Genomic DNA, 19,708 nt, shown 5'->3' on the forward strand with positions numbered 1-19,708 from the left:
GTGGAAGAGGTAGCTCCCTATTCTCCATACACATAAGGTGAACCTTGATCAGAACTCTCCCTATTTGAGCTTGTGCACAGGTAGATAGTAACTCGTGGAGGCAGCTGACAGATGAAGGGGGGTGATCTCAAGTACATGCGTTGAGAAAAATTTACAAACTCCTTCTGTATCACTATAGAAAGACAGGTAACTATGTCCTCTTCCTTTCGAATACTTTGCAATTCTTTCCTTTGTACTTTATTTCTTAAAGTTTATTTAATCAGGTGTCACTCGTATAAAAATATTTACTGTTGGTGAAGTAGTCTGTGGTGATTTTCTCTGGGTAATATAGCCCATCCTTACCTTTTGCCTTTCTCTGTTTCCTTGAAACCTCACACTAATTTTCTAATTATATTTTTAGGAATCTGAATCTTGAACTTTCTGAGGAGAGCATCTGAGCTTCAGAGTTCCTATCAGGTAATGACAAAATATGGAAAAGGCCCATGGTGCTGAGATTAGAATTTCACTATGAGTGTCAATTTTAGATAATGTTGAGGATCCCTCCTTTTTTATGAAAGAAAGAAAGAAAGAGTTAAAGTTCTGGTAAGAAATTTTGTAAAAAATAAAATTGACAACAAAACCGTTTTAAAAAGTTGTATGTGCTCTTAAGCACTCTATTTATTATTCAGAATTAGTCCCACCACAGAAAGTATAAGAGACATATACCAGTCTAAATAAACAAATGTTTCCAAAATAAGATATTTTCTATCCGTCGAAAAAGTTTTACTTGATTGACTAACTTGATAGTCTTAATGCAATCAGTTGGATGAAAAATAAAATATGTGTATTGCCAGCAAACATTTTGGAGAGATAAGCACTTGTTGCAAGTACTATACATGCTTAGAAAAATCTTTACTTTGGCCAGCTAAGACCACCACATGTTTTAAAATGTTATCCATCATTTCAGTGTTAAGAGCGCCCCCTGGTGTGATTGTATAATTATGTTTATGAGAAATCTAGGCACTATTTTTTTTTAATTTTTAAAAAATTTTATTGAATTCTTTTTCTTTTTTTATTGAAGCATAATTGATTTACAGTATTATATTAGTTTCAGGTATACAGTATAGTGATTCAATATCTTTGCAAATTATACTCCATTTTAAGTTATTACAAGATAATGGCTGTAATTCCCTGTGCTGTACAGTATATCCTTGTTGCTTATCTATATTAGACACTGTTTTTAAAACCTCATTTTGCTATTAGATGGTAATAGACCTTCTTTTTGTACTCTGCTGACCTGACCAGTATGGTATGTAACTACCTAGAAATATGAATTTAATTTTTTCCTTGCCGTTATCCATGTTTATATCTGGAATCAGTGGTTAGCTTGAAAGTAGAATTTGGTAATAGTAATCCCTAAACTTCTTCAGTTAAAGTTAGTGACCAATAATATATCCTTTGGTAAATGTGAAATTGTATACTGAGATAAAATTTTATAGGATAATCAAATTCTTTGGTGGTAATAACCTTGTTAAATGGCAAATTTCTGTGAACAGTTTCTTTTTGGTAAACTCATGGGCATTTTAATAATTAAACATGAGAATTCAGACATTGCATTTTGATTTTGAAATATTCATTGTTTGGAAAAATTAATCCAAGTTTTAAGATTTTCTTACGACCCAGCAGCCCCGCTATAACCACGGAACTTGCAAATGTAAACATAATAATTCATCCCTGAATCACAATAGACCTCTCATCCATCTCCTAAAATCACCCCCACTCCTGTAAATTCTCATTCGAACTTGGCAGCAGGGTGTCTATTTTATTACTGTCATTTTTCCTTGCATTTAATATTTAGTCCTTTGGGAATAATTAAACCATCCTTGCAAAGTGAAAGTGTGCATAATATTCTAAACTACATTTCTGTAAATTTGATAACTGCAATTATATTTCCCCCTACTGTGTCTTCTCCAAACTTAGATTGTTGTGATCGTTTTAACCATTTCTCATAGGTTCTATGTTCTAAACTTGATCATTTACAGGGCTATCACACTGAGCTGTTTGGAATAGACTGCTTTTACTTTCATTTTCTTCTGTATGGTCCCTCTTTCAACTGAATTCTGAAGCCATAAGCTTAGCACAGTATTTATATTATGTCCTGTCCTGTTAAAAGGAAATTTTCTAAAATATAGAATAAAAAAAAATCAGAACAACGAACCCACCGTAGTAGACCTGTGTTTGAATCTGGTTTGCAAATTTATTAGCATTGTGACCTTGGATAAGTCAGTGAGCCTCTCAGAGCCTTAATCTCTTATCCCGTAAAAGGGAAATACAAATCAGTACTTTGCAGAATGTTGTTAATTCATCCTTTATGTTAATATGTATTTGAGATTTATTATCTGCCAGATTTAAGGCTGGATGCCTCATGAGCATTTAGTTCCCACAACAATTCTGTGAAGTAGGTGCTTTTATTTCTATATTATTGATGAGGCTTAGAGAAGCTAAGAAGCCTGTTAAGTGCAAAGGCCAAGATTCCAATCGAGGTCCTTTTGACTTAAAATGAGCTTATAAACACTATGCTTTGTATATGTTTTAATCCTACTTACTCATTTCTGCTAATTTATTGATTTTGTTGTCCTTAAGGTCAGATTATCTCCCAATGCACAAACATACAGGAAACCAATCTTTTGAAAAAGAAGAGCTGGATCTTTTAACATGGATGCTCTTCTTGTCCGAAAACCAGAATTATTTTGAGAATTTATTCTTCTATACAATTTTTTTCAAACCAGGCAGTGCACTAAGAGATCCTTTGTTATTATTTTCGTTGAGCTAATAGCAGTGACAAGGACTATTGGGTTGGTGAACCTTAAGGCACCTTCCTGCAGAATATAAAGGCAGGATAATAGAATGCTAATTTTAGGAACTGTTGCATGCTTCCATCTCACCATTTCTGCTGGTTTTCTCTGGAGCTGGGACCACAATCTATTCCTTTTTGCCTTGCTGTTCTTATTTAAGTATCTAATTACTTGGATTGGCTTTGTGAAGACTGCATCATTTTCCTTATGGTTTAAGAATTTTTCCTCATATTTTAGATACCAGATTTTATTCATTAATTGCTACAGAGGCTAATATAATAAGTTTCTGGTTTCGCTAATAAGTTGTTTTGAAGGCTACTAAGTAACTCACCATGGAAACATGGTGTGAACAGGCTTGTCCTTTGCTTAATAAAATCTAGTGTTTCATAATATTCCTTTGGTCCTTGAGATTTGCTCTAGGAAGTAGGCTGTTCAACCATGATTCAAGAGCACATTTTTGGGTTTCTCAATGGCTGAGTGACTGTTTTCTTGTTGCAGTTGCCTTATGTTGTGCTTGGGTCAGATGTATAGGCATTAATGTGAGCAGCTGTGTATATTATTATGTCTTACTGAGGTTGCACATTACGCCAAACACCACTGCCACTAGGAAAATCAACTCAATCATCATTATTGAATCCGTGAATGAGTGAAGAAATGGGAGTGGTTTTAGTTTTCTACCCTCAATTCTGCCCCACCTCTACACTTATTCCCCTGACTGCCTACCACACACATGCGCACACACAGCATTTGGTGAGTTTGTTCTTGGACTTGTTTAATGTTTGTGGAATCCGGCCTTTTTTTCAAATCCTCTGATATTGTTTTGGGTTAAGCCCTCGTATTGTTCATTTGAACAATTGGAATACTCCTTTAACTGAATTCTCTCTCTTCAGTGTTACATGTCTCCAGTAAACTGTCCCTAGTAACACCAGAATAATTTTCCTAAAACATAGAACTCATGACAGCTTAAAATTATTCATTGTCTCATTGTTCAGAAAGAGCCTTTGGTTCTTGCTTACTCTCTTCTAATTTGTCTCCCTACCATTGTCTTTACCCTCTGAATTCTGTGCTTTGCACCACTGAAAAATTACAAATCCCAGAATGCTTTTCACTTCCTTTGCCTTCCTGTGCCTTTATGCACTAATGCATATGCCTTTATGCCAGTAACACCCTTCTGCACTTCATTTGGTGGGCTCCACTTTCTCCTTCTAAGACAATCCTTCCCTGACAAAATTCTAACCCCACAAGCACATACTCAGCCTAAGTGCTTCTTCAGGGGAATTGCAAGATCCTATGCTCACTTCTTTTGTTACAAAGTTTAGATTAAGGTGGGCAGCTTGAAGGCAAGTATTATGGTATATTATTCAATGTACCACAGAGCCAGATATTTAGAAAATGCTCAGGACAACTTTATTTATGAAGCCCATGAAGAGGCTTAATGAAGAATAGAAAGATACTGTGTTAGGATTCCCACGAAGATCTCATGCCTCAGTCAGGCTTTCAAGCTTATAGATCAAAATGTCTGACTTCTGTCAGCCATTACTGGGCAAGATGGTGAAGCAGCCATCAGTTGACGTTATATGCTCTCTTTCATTTACATTGAATCTTTTACATTGTCACTTAAATTGACTTTTTCCCAGCACTCATATACGCCTCAGTACCCCTCTGTGACAGTGATTTTTTTGTGGCTTAATATTCATTCTCTTCTTCTTTTTACTTGTGGTGTCAAGAGAAAAAAAAACCCACAAACCCCCCATTATCTCTTTCTCCTTTTTGCTATGGGAGACAATGTGCCATAATTCTGTCCAATGAAATATAAACAGGAATCTGATGGAATTTCTGGGAAGTCTCTGTGTTCTTGCTGTTGATGGTATCTTGTCTTCCTTCTGGCCCTTTCTCTTTCTTCCTTGCTCCTGGAAGGTACACATGATGACTGGAACTGGAGCAGCCACCTTGCTGCCTTGAAAGGTTAGGAATATTACTGAGATTTTAGCCATGACATACCTGAACTTTCAAATCAATAACAGTAATTTCCTTCCCTTGGAATTCTCATTATATGAGCAAAATTTACCGTTTTGTGTTTAAGCCATTGTTATTTGAGTTTTCTGTTGCATCAACTGACTTACTTCCCAAACTGATACTTCTTACATTTAAAATGAATGCATTAGAAGTTAGTGGTATAAGTTTTCCACCTCTCCACCTATGTTTTATATCTGTTAACTCAACAACCATGTATTTAGACCTACTGTCACCATGTATGTACTACCCTAGACACTAAGATATAATGACTGGAACACCATGCCTATGTAAATGGCTTACAGTCTCATGGGTGCATAGAAACAAAATTAATTATGATATTGTGTATTAATAATGATTAATTATGACAATATGAGATAGAATATATAATATGGCAAATGCCACAGCAGTATATGTAGAAAAGCCTGAAGGTAAACAGAAGAGAGTATTTACAATTTGATCAAGCTCTCCTAAAAATAAAATCAAAATTTTTAAAATCAGAGAGATGAATCTCTCATCTGGGATTTCAGGCACCCTGAACAGGACTTAATCCTTGTGCCTTTTTAGTGACAGCGTAGGTGGTTACTTACCTTTATGTGTCAGCCTTCTGCCTCTTACTAATAATTAAAATGAGCACTGTCTAGGAGACCAGAGATAAAATCCACACTTTGAATTGCTGACAGGCTGTCTTTGGAAAGCCAAACTGGTGAAAAGCAATTTGTGGAGAAGGAGGGGCAAGAAATGACACAGGAAGTTGCCAAGGATTCTACTGACACACAGAGTAGTAAGCCAAGAGCTGTGAGAAGGATGGCAGTAAACAAGAAACCGAAGCTCAGTTGTTGAAAGGCAAGAGTTAGTTAATGGAGAGAGACATCAAAGCATTAGGCAGCCAACAGCCTGGAACAAACTCACAATGAGGGAGAGCTAGGGAACAAGCCTCCTCAGGAGAGCACAAAAATAGGCTCCAGGACTCCAGGACTCTCGCTGAAGTCTGTGAGGAAGGCCAGAAGCAGATCATAATAAGGACACTATTTATAAAATCACAGCAACTCAAAGGAGTTAAAATGAGAAAATGGTCTCAAAATAAAGCATAAAAATTTTAATCAGTCAATGTTTTGAAAAGACACTAAACACTCAAAGAAGCTGATTCAAAAAGAGAGTCCAGGGACATTGGCATTGATTTCAGTGCTTGATCTTAAGGTGATTATTTTTGGTACAGATTTTGAAATGAAAAAAAGCTCAGGAAAGGCAAAATCAATGTGGAATAAAATTTCTGGGATTGGGCCAAATGCCATTCAGAATTCTCAGGTCTTGGGATAAGCTACAGAACTGAGCACATTAACATTTATTCTAACTGTGACACAGGGTTTTCCCAGAAGATGAATGAGAGGAAAGCTGCCAGTGATCCAGGTTTGAATAATAAGGACTGACCATCTCCAGTCTACCACACACTTGAGAGAAGCTATGAATACCAATAAGGCATCAAGACATGTTGTGTGATCACAGAATACTCCATACTTTTACTCTACTCAGGATTAATGGACCAAGTTATGCTTGGTCCATTAATGCATGACCACCAGGTTCTGATAGAAAATTATAGATACTCTTCTAGGGCATAAGTCCAATCTTCCTGAAAAAAACAGGGAACAGCTAACATAGGTAACAGGTATTTTGGCTTCTGTGACCATATTCCATCTGCACTTTTCATCTAATGAGGGATGCTAATTACCTGTTCTAATGAAATTTGATCAAGAGTGGTTTTCTGAGATATATATATGTCATATATATGAGATATGTTTGCATTTTATGTATTTTTATATCTGAACTATATTGAATCACTTATAATATTACAAATTATCTAAATTATTTCTAATGTAAGACATACAGGTAGTTCATTCATGATGTTTTTTTTTTTTACTTTTAAAGTGCTGCCTCTGAGGAAGCATGATTATTTTGCATGATGTCATAGAATAGGGATTTGACCTAAATAACTTTTAACTGTCCTTCATCATTTGATGCTGATCTAGAATATGCAAATTCACCTAAATTTTCCTAGAAGCTATTTTGCTTGCTTTGCCTCATCTGTGAAGCAGTAATGTGCTTTCAAAGAGTATACTGTTTTCTAGATTTACATTCTATGCATCCAGAATTCAGTAAATACCCATGTTCACTTTATCCATGTCTTCTTTGTTTACAGTAATTTCAGTTATTTCAACCTCAGTCTTTCGGAATGAGGAGTTCTGACCTTTGGTATCTTTTTCACTTATAAATCCGTTCTATGGTTTATTATTATTATTGTCCTTCTCCAAACCTTACCTTGCTCTTTGGTATTTCTGAAACGTGGCAGCAAACAGCATGAGGCTGCATAGGAACACATAAAACAGAATGTTATAAAAAACTCTTTGTGGATATTTAATCATCATTACTTTTCTGAGAGCACTGTCTCATCCTGTTGATGAAACCTATTCCCAAAATTATATATTCCTGATTTTTATAAACAAGTGTGTGATTATAGTAAGCCATTAATATTTGATGAATATGACTTGAAGATTGCATTAGATTTCCAAAAGGGATCAAGGATATATAATAATCAGGAATTACTTACGAATTTGCAAAGGAGTTTGATTTAAAGAGGTATTTTTTTAGCTTCCCAGTATCCTCTTTAGATTATTTATATAGGAAGAGATATTTTTATGCCAGGAGTTTTCATATATAGAAAACCCAAGTTAATGTTTTCATTAATTTGTGCCTATATTTGTATGTTTGGGTTGGATCTCATTTTTATGGTGTGCAGGCTCCCACAGGTGAGTCTGATGCACACCAATATATGAGAACATTCTAAAATATTCAATAAAATTATGAAGAGAGGGCTTCCCTGGTGGCGCAGTTGTTGAGAGTCCGCCTGCCGGTGCAGGGGACGCGGGTTCGTGCCCCGGTCCGGGAGGATCCCACATGCCGCGGAGCGGATGGGCCCGTGAGCCATGGCCGCTGAGCCTGCGCGTCCGGAGCCTGTGCTCCGCAATGGGAGAGGCCACAACAGTGAGAGGCCCACATACTGCAAAAAAAAAAAAAAAAAAAAATTATGAAGAGAGACAGTTTTTATAATGAGAAGATACTTAGAAATATGTTTAAGGTTCTGTGTTGACTTCAAATTAAATATAATTGCAAAGTATATGTTGCGGACTGAATATTTGTGTTCCCCCAAAATTCATTTGTTGAAAACTTAACTTCTAGTGTGATAGTGTTAAAGGTGGGACCTTTGGGAGCTTATTAAGTGTAGATGAAGTCATGAGAGTGGAGCCCCCATAGTGGGATTAGTATTAGAGGTATAAGGATTATCAGTATAATTATAAGAAGAGGAAGAGACTAGAGCTCTATGTGAGGACACAGCGAGCTAGGACACACTGCAAGCCAGGAAGAAAGCTCTCACCAGGAACCAAATTTGCCAGCACTTTGATCTTGGACTTTACAGCCTCCAGAACTGTGAGAAATTCTGTTGTTTAAGCAACTAAGTCTATGGTTTTTTGTTACAGTGGCCTGAACAGATTAATACGGTATGCATTGGAAGCCAGGAATAGTTTGAAAAATTTCAAATCTTTTTCTTCCTTTTTTTAAAAAAATATATATTTATTTATATATTTGGTTGCACTGGGTCTTAGTTGTGGCTGGCGGGCTCCTTAGTTGTGGCTCGCCAGCTCCTTAGTTGCAGCACGTGGGCTCTTTAGTTGTGGCAGGTGGGCTCCTTAGTTGTGGCATGTGAACTCTTAGTTGCGGCATGCATGTGGGATCTAGTTCCCTGACCAGGGATTGAACCTGGGCCCCCTGCATTGGGAGTGCAGAGTCTCACTGTGCCACAAGGGAAGTCCCTCAAATCTTTTTCTAATTAACTAAAGTTGGCTACTAAACTCACAGCTGCCTTCAAGTGTCAATAAAGAATGGCAGCCAAATGACCAATAGTGGGCATTACTGAAAAGATGCTCTATCAGGAAATAGAATGTTCGGAAAATGTAGTGCAGATATTTTCTATAACTAAATTGAAATATGGAAAAACTTGGTTAAACAGAATGCCTAGAGAACAGTGTTCTAATTTCATTGGATCTTTGATAAAATTTGAGCTGAATGTCCTTTGTGACTCAGTTGTTATTGACAACTTTCTTTATCATCAGTAAAATGCTATCCTATCTTCTCTCCCTTAATGTAATCAGAACTGAATCTTTTTTTTTGCATTTGGAAACTTTACCCTGAAGCATATTTCTCATTCTATAGTACGATGGAGGGATAAAGATGAAGAATGCATAGGCTTCGTTTGTAATGGGACTCTCTAATATTAGTTTTGTGTGATTTGCCACCTTATGTTACTAATGGAATATAGAGAATTCTAGATAAAGTTTCAAGTTAATGGTTTTATTGAAAAAAAAACTGTTTCAAATCTTAACTCTTAAAAGTATTTTTCAATAGTTGAATTTATAATGAAGAGATTGACACTTTCATCATAATAGCCATTAATCTAAAGAATTTTGTAAGAGAGGACTTAGGAGATTGATATAATCTAAAATAAACTATTTAAAGCACAACTGATTCTGCACACTACTTTTTGAAATTAATGTAGGTCTAAACAGAGCTCTATCTATAGTTTATGTCATACCACTACGCAGTATGAAGTACTTATTCTGTGCTGGACATTGAGTTAAATGTGTACATACACATGCATACACATATAAAATCTCATTGCTATATAATATATATAGTCTAATTTCTGTAACAACCTAGTAAAAGTAATATATTTGTGAAATTAACATGAGTTTGTTTGTGGGTATATGGGTGTGAGTGTTCAGAGCAATAGCACACAAAATTGTTCTATTTTATTATCAAGTAGAACATATTTATTGTTGTTGTTAGTTAAGCTTGTTCTAAAATTTGAGGAAATAAAATTAAAATTTAATTGAACTCTCAGAAATAAGGGCTAAAATAAAAATATGGAAGATATAAAAGAAGCAACACCAAAATTATTAAAATAGTGTCCTCACGGGAGTAAGAATCAGGAACAGGGCAGGAACAGCAGGAGGCTTGTGTTTTATCTCATAAACCTGTTAAAAACCACTTGATTTTTTAAAGAATATGCTGTTATAAATATGAGGTTTAAAATGTAAAAAAATAATAAAATCATTTTCTGAGTTAAAAAAAAGAAATGAAGTGCTTAAAATACAAACTGTCAGAACCATTCTAGGATGCTTTAGAATCAGGTAGAAAAGAAGCAAGTTCATCAATTAGGTAAGTATAAATTAATTAACTTTAAAATAGCAGTCAGTAGTTAAAGCCAACTTCTATACACTCATTTTAAAACATTTTTTTAAATTGTGGTGACATATATATATATAACATAAAATTTTCCATTTTTAAGTGTACAATTTTGTGGCTTTAATTACATTCACAATATTGTACAACCATCACCACTGTCTATTTCCAAAATTTTTTCATTGCTCCAAAGAGAAACTCAGTACCCATTAAGCAATAACTCCTCATTCTGCCCAGACCCTGGTAATCTCTAATCTACTTTGCATTGTTACAAATTTGCCTATTCTAGGTATTTCATGTATATGTCTCATGGCCTAAGACATAAATGGACTTACACTACTTAATGCACTTAAAGGCTGGGTTAGTAGTTGAGGTTTCCTTAAGAAGCTATATCCTATTCAGTGAGTTGTTTTTTTTTTTTTTCCTAGTAAAAGCCATTTCTTTCACTTCTTCTAAATCAATAAGAGGACTAGGCATGCTTACTGTCTCAAATGCAGCTAACGGACCATTCTTCCATTGCCTTTCTCCAGTGGTCTGCCCTCGTGAGAATTTACATGTGTGTGTATGTATGAGTGTGTGTGTGTTTGTGTGTTTGTGTGTGTGTGTGTGAGAGAGAGAGAGAGAGAGATGTATTTGTGTATCTCAAAACAATTATTTCATTTGTTCTGATTCTGAAAACAATCCATTTTCATTACAGTAAACTAGAAGAACATTTGGTTGCTAACTTTGATATTATAAACAATGTAGCAATAAACAGCATGGCGCATCATTTCTGATGAATTCTACTTTAATTTAACAATATGCCTTCCATTACCCAGAGAAACAGTGGAAGCCCTTTGTTAAAGACGTAGAAACTGTTAAGCCAAAGTTGCTGAGTATCTGTGAAACAGACTCCCTACCCTCTCCTACACCTTTACTAGACTAGGTGAACAAGAAATAAATATTTATTGTGTTAAGCCATTAAATGTCAAGGTTTTTCTGTTAAGCCATTAAATGTCAAGGTTTTTCTGTTACAGCAGCTTCCATTACCTTAACTAATACAATCACCCTTTGAACATTTCCTGTTAAAGTTGCCTTAGGCACTTAAAACTCATTAAGTCCAGAGTACATTTTCTTATCTTCTGCTAAACCCAATGCCCAGAAAGGAAAAAGTCCCGTATTTCCTCACAACTCTAGTACTGCTCTGGCCATCAGATGTGTGTGTGTGTTTTTTTCCCCACAGTAACCAGTTCTCCAACATGTCAGATGTTGATGCAATTCAGTTAAATTCTGACACTAACCAAAGTTAGTAAAAATTCCACAGATTAAGGGCTCAGTTCCACAAGACTTCCCCTCACTTCAGAAGTCAAGTGCATGTCGTAGGTCCCCAGGCTACCCGCAACTTGACTACAAATTAGAGGTTCCCATGATACCCTCCTCATGTTCGATAATGTACTGGAGTGGCTGATAGAACCCAAGAAAACAGTTTAGTTACTCTTCCCAATTTATTATAAAGGATATTTTAAAGAATACAAATGAACAGCCAGATGAAGAGATACATAAGTTGAGCCTAGAAGAGTCCCACGTGCAAGAGCTTCTTCTGTCTCTGTGGAGTTGGGTGTGCCATCCTCCTGGCATGTGTATGTATTCACCAACCTAGAAGCTCTGTGAACCCTGTACTTTTGGGATTTATATGGAGGCTTTATCATGTGGGCATGATCAATTATTAACTCAATTACCAACCCCTCTGCTTTCTCTAGCGAATGGGGGTGGGGTGGGGTTGAAAGTTCCTAGCTTCTAATCATGACTTGCTTTCTCATGACCAGCCCCCATCCAGGTGCCCATCAGGAGTCACCTCATTAGAACAAAAGGTGTTTCCATCACTCAGGAAATTATAAGTGTTTTGGGAGCTCTGTGTTAGAAACTGGGGTAAAAGACTAAATAGTAGCAGGAACCAGGGGCAAATATATATATATGGATATATATATATACACAAATATTTATATTTACTATTATTTCACACCTGGTCTTCCGCCTTTTTTTCTTCCTAGCAAGGAACTAAGTGTACTACCAGTCACTTAGAATAGGAAAAAAAGTCATTTTAACTTACTTCTTATCTCCCTTACCCAATGGCTATCCATTTCCTAGAAAAAAATTTCTATATACATTGTTCCTCTTGTCTCTATTTGCATAGCATCTTCCCTAATTCAAGCTCTCTTTATCTCTTGGTAGGACAGTTGTCATAACTTTCTAACCAATATTTCATTTTTTCTACAAGCTCTTCCCATGGAACTGATTGATATCCCTAACTTGTTTCTGATGTACCAGGACCTTTTACCCAAATTGTATGTAATAAAGTTCAAATTCTTTATCTGTGATCTGCCTTTTGACTTAATTTTGCTGTCTTATTTCATATGGCTCCCCATATGGTACAGTATATTGTGTGAACTGAAATACTTGCAGTTCCATTACATACTCTTTATTTTCTTACCTCCCTTTGTTCTCTTTACTTGGAATATCTTGCTCCTCCATCTCAGAATATGTGAATTCTCCATTACATCAAGGTCCAACTTAAATGATATTTCTTCCACAAACTTCTCTGATCCTCCTCTTTAATAATTTCTTCATTCCTTAAAGGAAGGGGTATCATTTATGACACATTGCTTTTCTTACAGTTATTCTTGTATGTCTTATCTCTTCCACTAGAGAAAGAACTTCATGATGACATACTTTAATAAAACTATTATTAATAGAATTTTACCTGGAAAAAATTGCACATGGAAATAAAGATATCAAATATTTTTGTAATAGAGTAAAAGTGGGTACAAGCTGAGGTAGAAAATAGGTCTCCAGTGGACTTGTAGATTATTCTTAGACAACATAAGATACACTTACTCCCAGTCACCAAATAATTGTTGTGAAATGAGGGGTACTGTTACTTCATAATGTTCATCTAAACTAAATCATAATTCTTGGCATATTTTTCAATGTAAAATGAGATGAGTCTTGGCAGTATGTCACATACCATGATAAATAAATATATTCTCTTTAGAGAGGAATAAGTGATGAAATGATCCTTTGATGTTCCCCAAAGAATGCTATATCCACTTTGATATGTAGAAAGACAGTAATCCAAAGCACATGCTTAGAATACTACTGTTGTCTTCATAGTTTAGGCTATCACTTGAGAAAGGAGTAATAGCTCAGATATAAGGATATGGACACAACATTACATAAGTGTTGAGAAGCATCAATGTAACAAATACATTTTTTCCTTTATTCAGAAAATTAATTTTACTTCTCTGATATCAATCTGTGCAAGGCCTCTCTCCTTTTATTTTTTCATAATCACTGCCTTTACTTGATTCCTCATCTCCACTGGCATTCCTCTCCACTCATACACATATTAGTCTTTGAGTTGAATGTAACCTTTAAAATTATATAGGCTTATTCTACATGTATGTGTTCGTGTGGTTTTAGTTTACATAAATTATTATTAATCATCTTATTCTGTTTAATAGGTTTTCTACTCAACACTATTTTTTCTTGTGATTTATTAATTCTACTGTGCATCTAAATTTATTTTTGATTGTTACCTTGATTTTCATCTCATGCATATACCACATTTTATTCATCTTATCTCCTATGATTGACAGTATTACCAGAAGAGGATTTTGTAGGTCACATGTACATGTAATTTTACTAAGTACTTCCTGATTGCTTTCCTGAAACAATTTACAGGCCTAACAGCAAAACCTGGCAGCTTAATTTCACCCTTATACTTTCTAACATTTCTACTATCCAACTTCCTGATTTTTGTCACTTTGAAAACTGGTATTTTGAAATTTGTATTACCCTAGTAGTGAAGATGAGCCTCTTTTTCATATATGCAGCCTTAGTTCATTCTCAGTAGTTTACAAGCATCTCTCCTAGTCTCTAATATATTTTTTCTTTAATGAAAAAAAATTTTTACATCTTTATTGGACTATAATTGCTTTACACTTTTGTGTTAGTTTCTGCTGTATAACAAAGTGCATCAGCTATATGTATACATATATCTCCACATCTCCTCTCTCTTGTGTGTCCCTCCCACCCTCCCTATCCCACCCCTCTAGGTGGTCACAAAGCACCGAGCTGATCTCCCTGTGCTATGCGGCTGCTTCCCACTAGCTGTCTATTTTACATTTGGTAGTATATATAACTTTTCTTATATTCTTCATTGAACAGAAATCCTTTATGTTTTGTCAAATCAGTAGTTTTTGCTTTATGTATTTCTTAATCAAATTTAATAAGGTATAATTTATATACAGTAAAATGTACCCATGCTGAGAGTACAGTATGAAGAATTTTGATAAGTATATGCATCTGTGTGCTCAGCATCACAATGAAGATATAGAAAATTCCCATCACACCAAAAACTTCCCTTAAGACCCTTTGCAGTCAATTTCTGCCTTTCATCCCCAGCCCTAGACAACTAATGATCTGTTTTCTGTCACTAAAGATTAGTTTTGTTTCTTCTAGAATGTCATATAAATGGGATCATGCAGTGTGAACACTCTCTTTCACTTCTATTTATACTCAACATAATGTTTTTAAAGAATTAAAAGAAAATTTATATATATACATACATACATATATACGCATGTATACATGTATATGTGTATATGCATACACAGAGATGGATGTATACATAACTATATGTATATGTACAGTTTACTTTTCTTCCTATATATTCAAGTTGCTATTTGGTCTCATTTCTCTTCAATCCTCCAGACTTCCTTTAGCATTTATTTTAGTAAAGATCTGCTGCTAACTCATTTTTTAAAAAGTGTATTTCAACTTCATTTTGGAAGAGTAGTTTCACTGGATATAGATTAGGTCTTAGCTGAATTGTTTTTCCTTTTGTACTTTGGACATGCCATTCTGTTGTCTTCTGGCATCCACTGTTTGTGATATAAAGCCCATCATTGATTGCATCACTGTCAACATCTATGTAATGTATCAAATTTCCCCCTGCTTCTAGGGTTTTCTCTTTATCTGTAGCTTTCAGAAGTTGACTATGAAGTACCTGAGTGTGATTTTCTTTGTGTTTATCTCACTGAGAGTTTGTTAAACTTCTTGGATATGTAAGTTAATATTACTTTTTTCTTTTTTTCCTTTATACTAAGTTTGTGAAGATTATTACAGCCCGTATTTCTTGAAATATTTTTCTTTCACTTTTTGTCTCTACTCTCCTGGTACTCCAAGTGAAATGTACATTGAATCATTTGATGTTACCCCAGAGTCTCTGAGCCTTTGTTTATTTGCTACATTTTTTTTTGTCTCTGTTGTTCAAATTTTATTCATTCCATTGATCTATTTTCAAATTCACTGATTCTTTCTTCTTCAACTGGTGTTGACCCCATTTAGTAAATTTCAGTTGTACTTTTCAGACACAGAATTTCCATTTCATTCTTTTTTATAGTTTCTATTTCTCTGCTAAGATTCTATATCTGTTCATAGATTGAAGTATATTTTCCTTTAAGTTTTTAATGTCTCCCTTTAATTCTTTGAACATATTTATATTAACTTCCTTGAATTATTTGCCTGGTATGTCTAGCATCTGTGGCCATTCAGAGTCAGATTCTATTAAATGATTATTTCATGAATAGGGGTCACAGTTTCTTATGTTTATTCTTGTTTTGTTGCTTACCTAATAATTTTTGGTGGAAAAGTAGACATCGTAAGTAATATACTTTAATAATTTAGAAACTCCTTTTTTCTTTCAGTGATGATGATGATGATTTTGTTCTTCCAAAAAAAAAGAGGAAAAGGTCCTTATAAATTAACTTGTTTGGAATCAAATTTTGAAATCTATTTCTCCTGCAGTGTTCAGCAGCTGATCCTTTTTTTCAGCTTCCAGTTGCTGTTACTGCCTCTTTGTCCTCCTCCTCTTCTCTCCTGTTCTTCTTCCTTCTTCTCTCTTTATCTTTCTTCGTTTTTCTTTTTCCTCTTTTGTCAAGCCTCCCAGCTCTTACCTGAGCCTGCTATTTAGTAATTAATCAAGAATTTTATGTGCAGAGTTTATATTCAGATTCTGAGGCTCATCCAGTCTATTAGCTTTTTCTTCAGTTATTGACATAATTTTTTCTACTTTATTACCTTATAATTTTGCACTACATTGGTTGGTTTTCAAATGCAAAAGCCCTGATTCTGACCTACTTACATATGATTTATTTTCCTTTTTATATATTTCTAGATTTGACTGTAATATATTGTTAAAGTTTTAATGTTGACTTTTATGTAGCTTTTTTTCTCTAATAATGTTAGTCTAGTTTTGATTTCAGGGTAATTCTGGACTCAAAGAATGAGCTGTGATGTATTTCTTCCTCTCATTGTAAAATTGTTCTGGCAGGGTTGGTATTATTTCTTTTTTATAAGTTCAGTAAAATTATCAGTAAAGCAGTTTGTCCTACAGTAGTCTTTGTGGGGAGTTGTTAAGTTACAAGTGCAATTCCCCTAGTATATATAGGGCTACTTAGTTTTTCTATAATTTTTAAGTTAACTGTATTGTAGTCATGAAATGTAATCTTTGTGATATGAGCACTTTAAATTTACTGTGACTAGTTTTATGGTCCAATGTATGATTTATTTTTAAATGATTGGGTGGAGAGTTCCATAAATGTCAATTAGATCAGGTTGATTAATAGAGTCATTCAAATCTTTTATTTCCTTAGTAATATTCTATTTATTTAGTCTAATGCTTATGGGGTCATATGGTAAATATATGTTTAACTTTATGAGAACCTGCCAAACCATTTTCCAAGCTGGCTATATCATTTTGAATTCCCACCCTCAATGAATGAGAGTTCTTATTGCTTCACATCTTCAGCAGATTTTGATCGGTCAGGATTTGTTCATTTGTTTTAATTTTAGCCGTCTTAATAGATATATAGTAATACCTCATTGTAGTTTAAATTTCTTTTCCTAATGCCTAAGGATGTTGAGACTCTTTTTCTATGCTTATTTACCACCTGTATATATACTTTGATGAAATGTCTGTTTATATCTTTTACATCTTTTTAAAATAGTGATTTGTTATCGTGGACTTTTCCCCTTATTATTGAGGTTTTTTTTTTTTTAACATCTTTATTGGAGTATAATTGCTTTACAATGGTGTGTTAGTTTCTGCTTTGTAACAAAGTGAATCAGCCATACATATATCCCCATATCTCTATTATTGAATTTTAAAAGGTCTTAATATATTATACATACAAATGTTTAATCCACTATGTGATTTGCAAATATTTTCTTTCAGTCTGTAGCTTGTCTTTTCATTAACAGTATCCTTTGCAAAAGTTAAATTTTAAATTTTGATGAGGTCCTAATTAGCAAGTTTTATTTTTCCTTTTATGTATGTTACTTTTGGTGTCATAAAAATACTTATTACCAAACCCAAAATCTTACAAATAGTATTTTATTTTTCATGTTTTTTTCGAGGAATTTTAGTCTGACAGTTTGCATTTACATCTGTGATCTATTACGAGTTAATTTTTGAATAAGATATTAGTTGTAGGTGGAGATTCACTTTTTTAAAATAAGGATGTCCAGCAGGTCCAGCAATAATTGTTGAAAAGACTATCCCTTTTTATTAATTTGCCTTTGCAAAAATCTATTGATTGTATTCATCTTGGTCTATTTCTAGACTTTCTATTCTACTCCACTAACATATGTCTGTTCTTTCACCAATACCACAGTCATAATTGCTTTGGCTTTATAGTAAGTCTTGAAATGGGGAGTGTGAATCTTCTAACCTTGTTCTTTTTCAGGATTGTTTGGTTAGTGTAGTTCCTTTGTCTTTCCATGTGAATTTTAGAATCAGCTTGGCAAAATCTACCAAAATGTTTGCTGTGCTTTTGATTACGATTGCATTCAATTTGTAGATTAATTTTGTTAGAAGTTATATCTATTGTCATATCTGTTGAGTCTATCAAGCCACTTGCATGGTATATTTTCTCCATTTATTTAGATCTTCTTTAATATATTTTATTAGTGTTGTGTAGTCCTCAATATAGAAATGTGATGGCTAATTTTATGTAAACTTGGCTGTGCCATGGTATACAGGTACGTAATCAACACCAGTCTGTATTTCACTGTGAAGGTATTTTTTAGATGATATTAACATTTAAATCATTAGACTTTGACTAAAGCAGATTGCCTTCCATACACACACACACACACACACACACACACACACAACTGGTCTGTTACTCTGGAAAACTGTACTAATGCATAGAACATATATGTATTTGGTTAATTTATTTGTAATTTTTTTTTTTTTTTTTTGGTACACGGGCCTGTTACTGTTGTGGCCTCTCCCGTTGCGGAGCACAGGCTCCAGATGCGCAGGCTCAGCGGCCATGGCTCATGGGCTCAGCCGCTCCGCGGCATGTGGGATCTTCCCGGACCGGGGCATGAACCCGTGTCCCCTGCATCGGCAGGTGGACTCTCAATCACTGCGCCACCAGGGAAGACCTTTAAATATTTTTGATGCTATTTCAAATGGGATTTTCTTTTTAAAATTTCAGTTGTTGATTGATGCCATAAAGATATTAGATTCACTTTTGTTTATTGGCATTTACCCTGCAACCTTGCTAAACTCACCTAATAGTACTAGAATTTTTTTTTTTTTTTTTTAGATTCTTTGAGGTTTTCTCCATAGGTATCTGTGTCATCTATAAAGCAAGGCAATTTTATTTCTCCTTTTCAATCTGTATGCCTTTTATCTCTTTTTCCTGTCTTATTGCACTTGCTAGGGCTTCCAGTAAAATAAGGAATAAGCTTGGTAAGGGAAGATATTTGTCTTTTTTCTGACTTTAGGGAGAAAAAATTCAGTCTCTCATTATTTTGTATTATGTTAACTGCCAGTTTTTCATATATTTTTCATTTAATTAAGGAAGTCTCCTTCTATTTCTGGTTTGCTAAAAGTTTTGTTCACTTTTATCAAGGATGGATATTGAATTTGGTTGATTGCTTTTTGGTATCTACTGAGATGATCATATATTTTTACTTAAGATGGTAAACTGCAGTGATTCATATTTGAGAATTGAATCAGCCTTGAATTCATAGAAGGAACACAATATATATATTGCTTGATTTGATTTACTAATTTTGTTGATCATATTTGCATCTATGTTTATGAGGGATATTGGAGTATGATTTCATTTTCTTGAAATATCTTTATCTTGTTTTGGATAATGCTGGCCTTATAGATTGAATTAGAAAGTGTTTCCTTTTATTTTCTGGAAAAGATTGTGTAGAATTGCTACTATTTCATCCTTAAATGTTTGGTAGAGTGTACAAGTGGAACTTCCTGGGTGTAAAGTTTTATTTTAGGAAGATTTTTTTTCCCTATAAATTTCTTTTTTAAAAAATAGATATAGGATTAATCAGGTTATCTGTTTTCTAGAGTTTCCTTCTTGTCTTTTGGATGCCTGTGTTATCAGTCGTGATGCCCCTTCTTTCATCCCTGATATTGGTAGTTTGTGTCTTCTGTCTTTTCTTATTTGTCAGTCTTGCTATATAGATTTGTTGATTTTACTAATTTT

The 19,708-nt window shown here is 34.4% G+C and overlaps 1 protein-coding gene across 1 annotated transcript in view; it reads left to right on the plus strand.

Annotated features, from left to right (window-relative positions):
• The first annotated feature begins 396 nt into the window (after positions 1-396).
• Positions 397-19,708, plus strand: part of COX7B2 (cytochrome c oxidase subunit 7B2) — an 83,845-nt gene continuing 64,533 nt past the window's right edge. Inside the window, exon 1 of the mRNA XM_065878186.1 lies at positions 397-456. The gene's annotated coding sequence lies outside the window, so the exon portion shown is untranslated. The remainder of the gene's footprint in view (positions 457-19,708) is intronic.

The sequence above is a fragment of the Phocoena phocoena genome, chromosome 5, assembly GCF_963924675.1.
Source record: "Phocoena phocoena chromosome 5, mPhoPho1.1, whole genome shotgun sequence".
Lineage (NCBI taxonomy): Eukaryota > Metazoa > Chordata > Mammalia > Artiodactyla > Phocoenidae > Phocoena > Phocoena phocoena.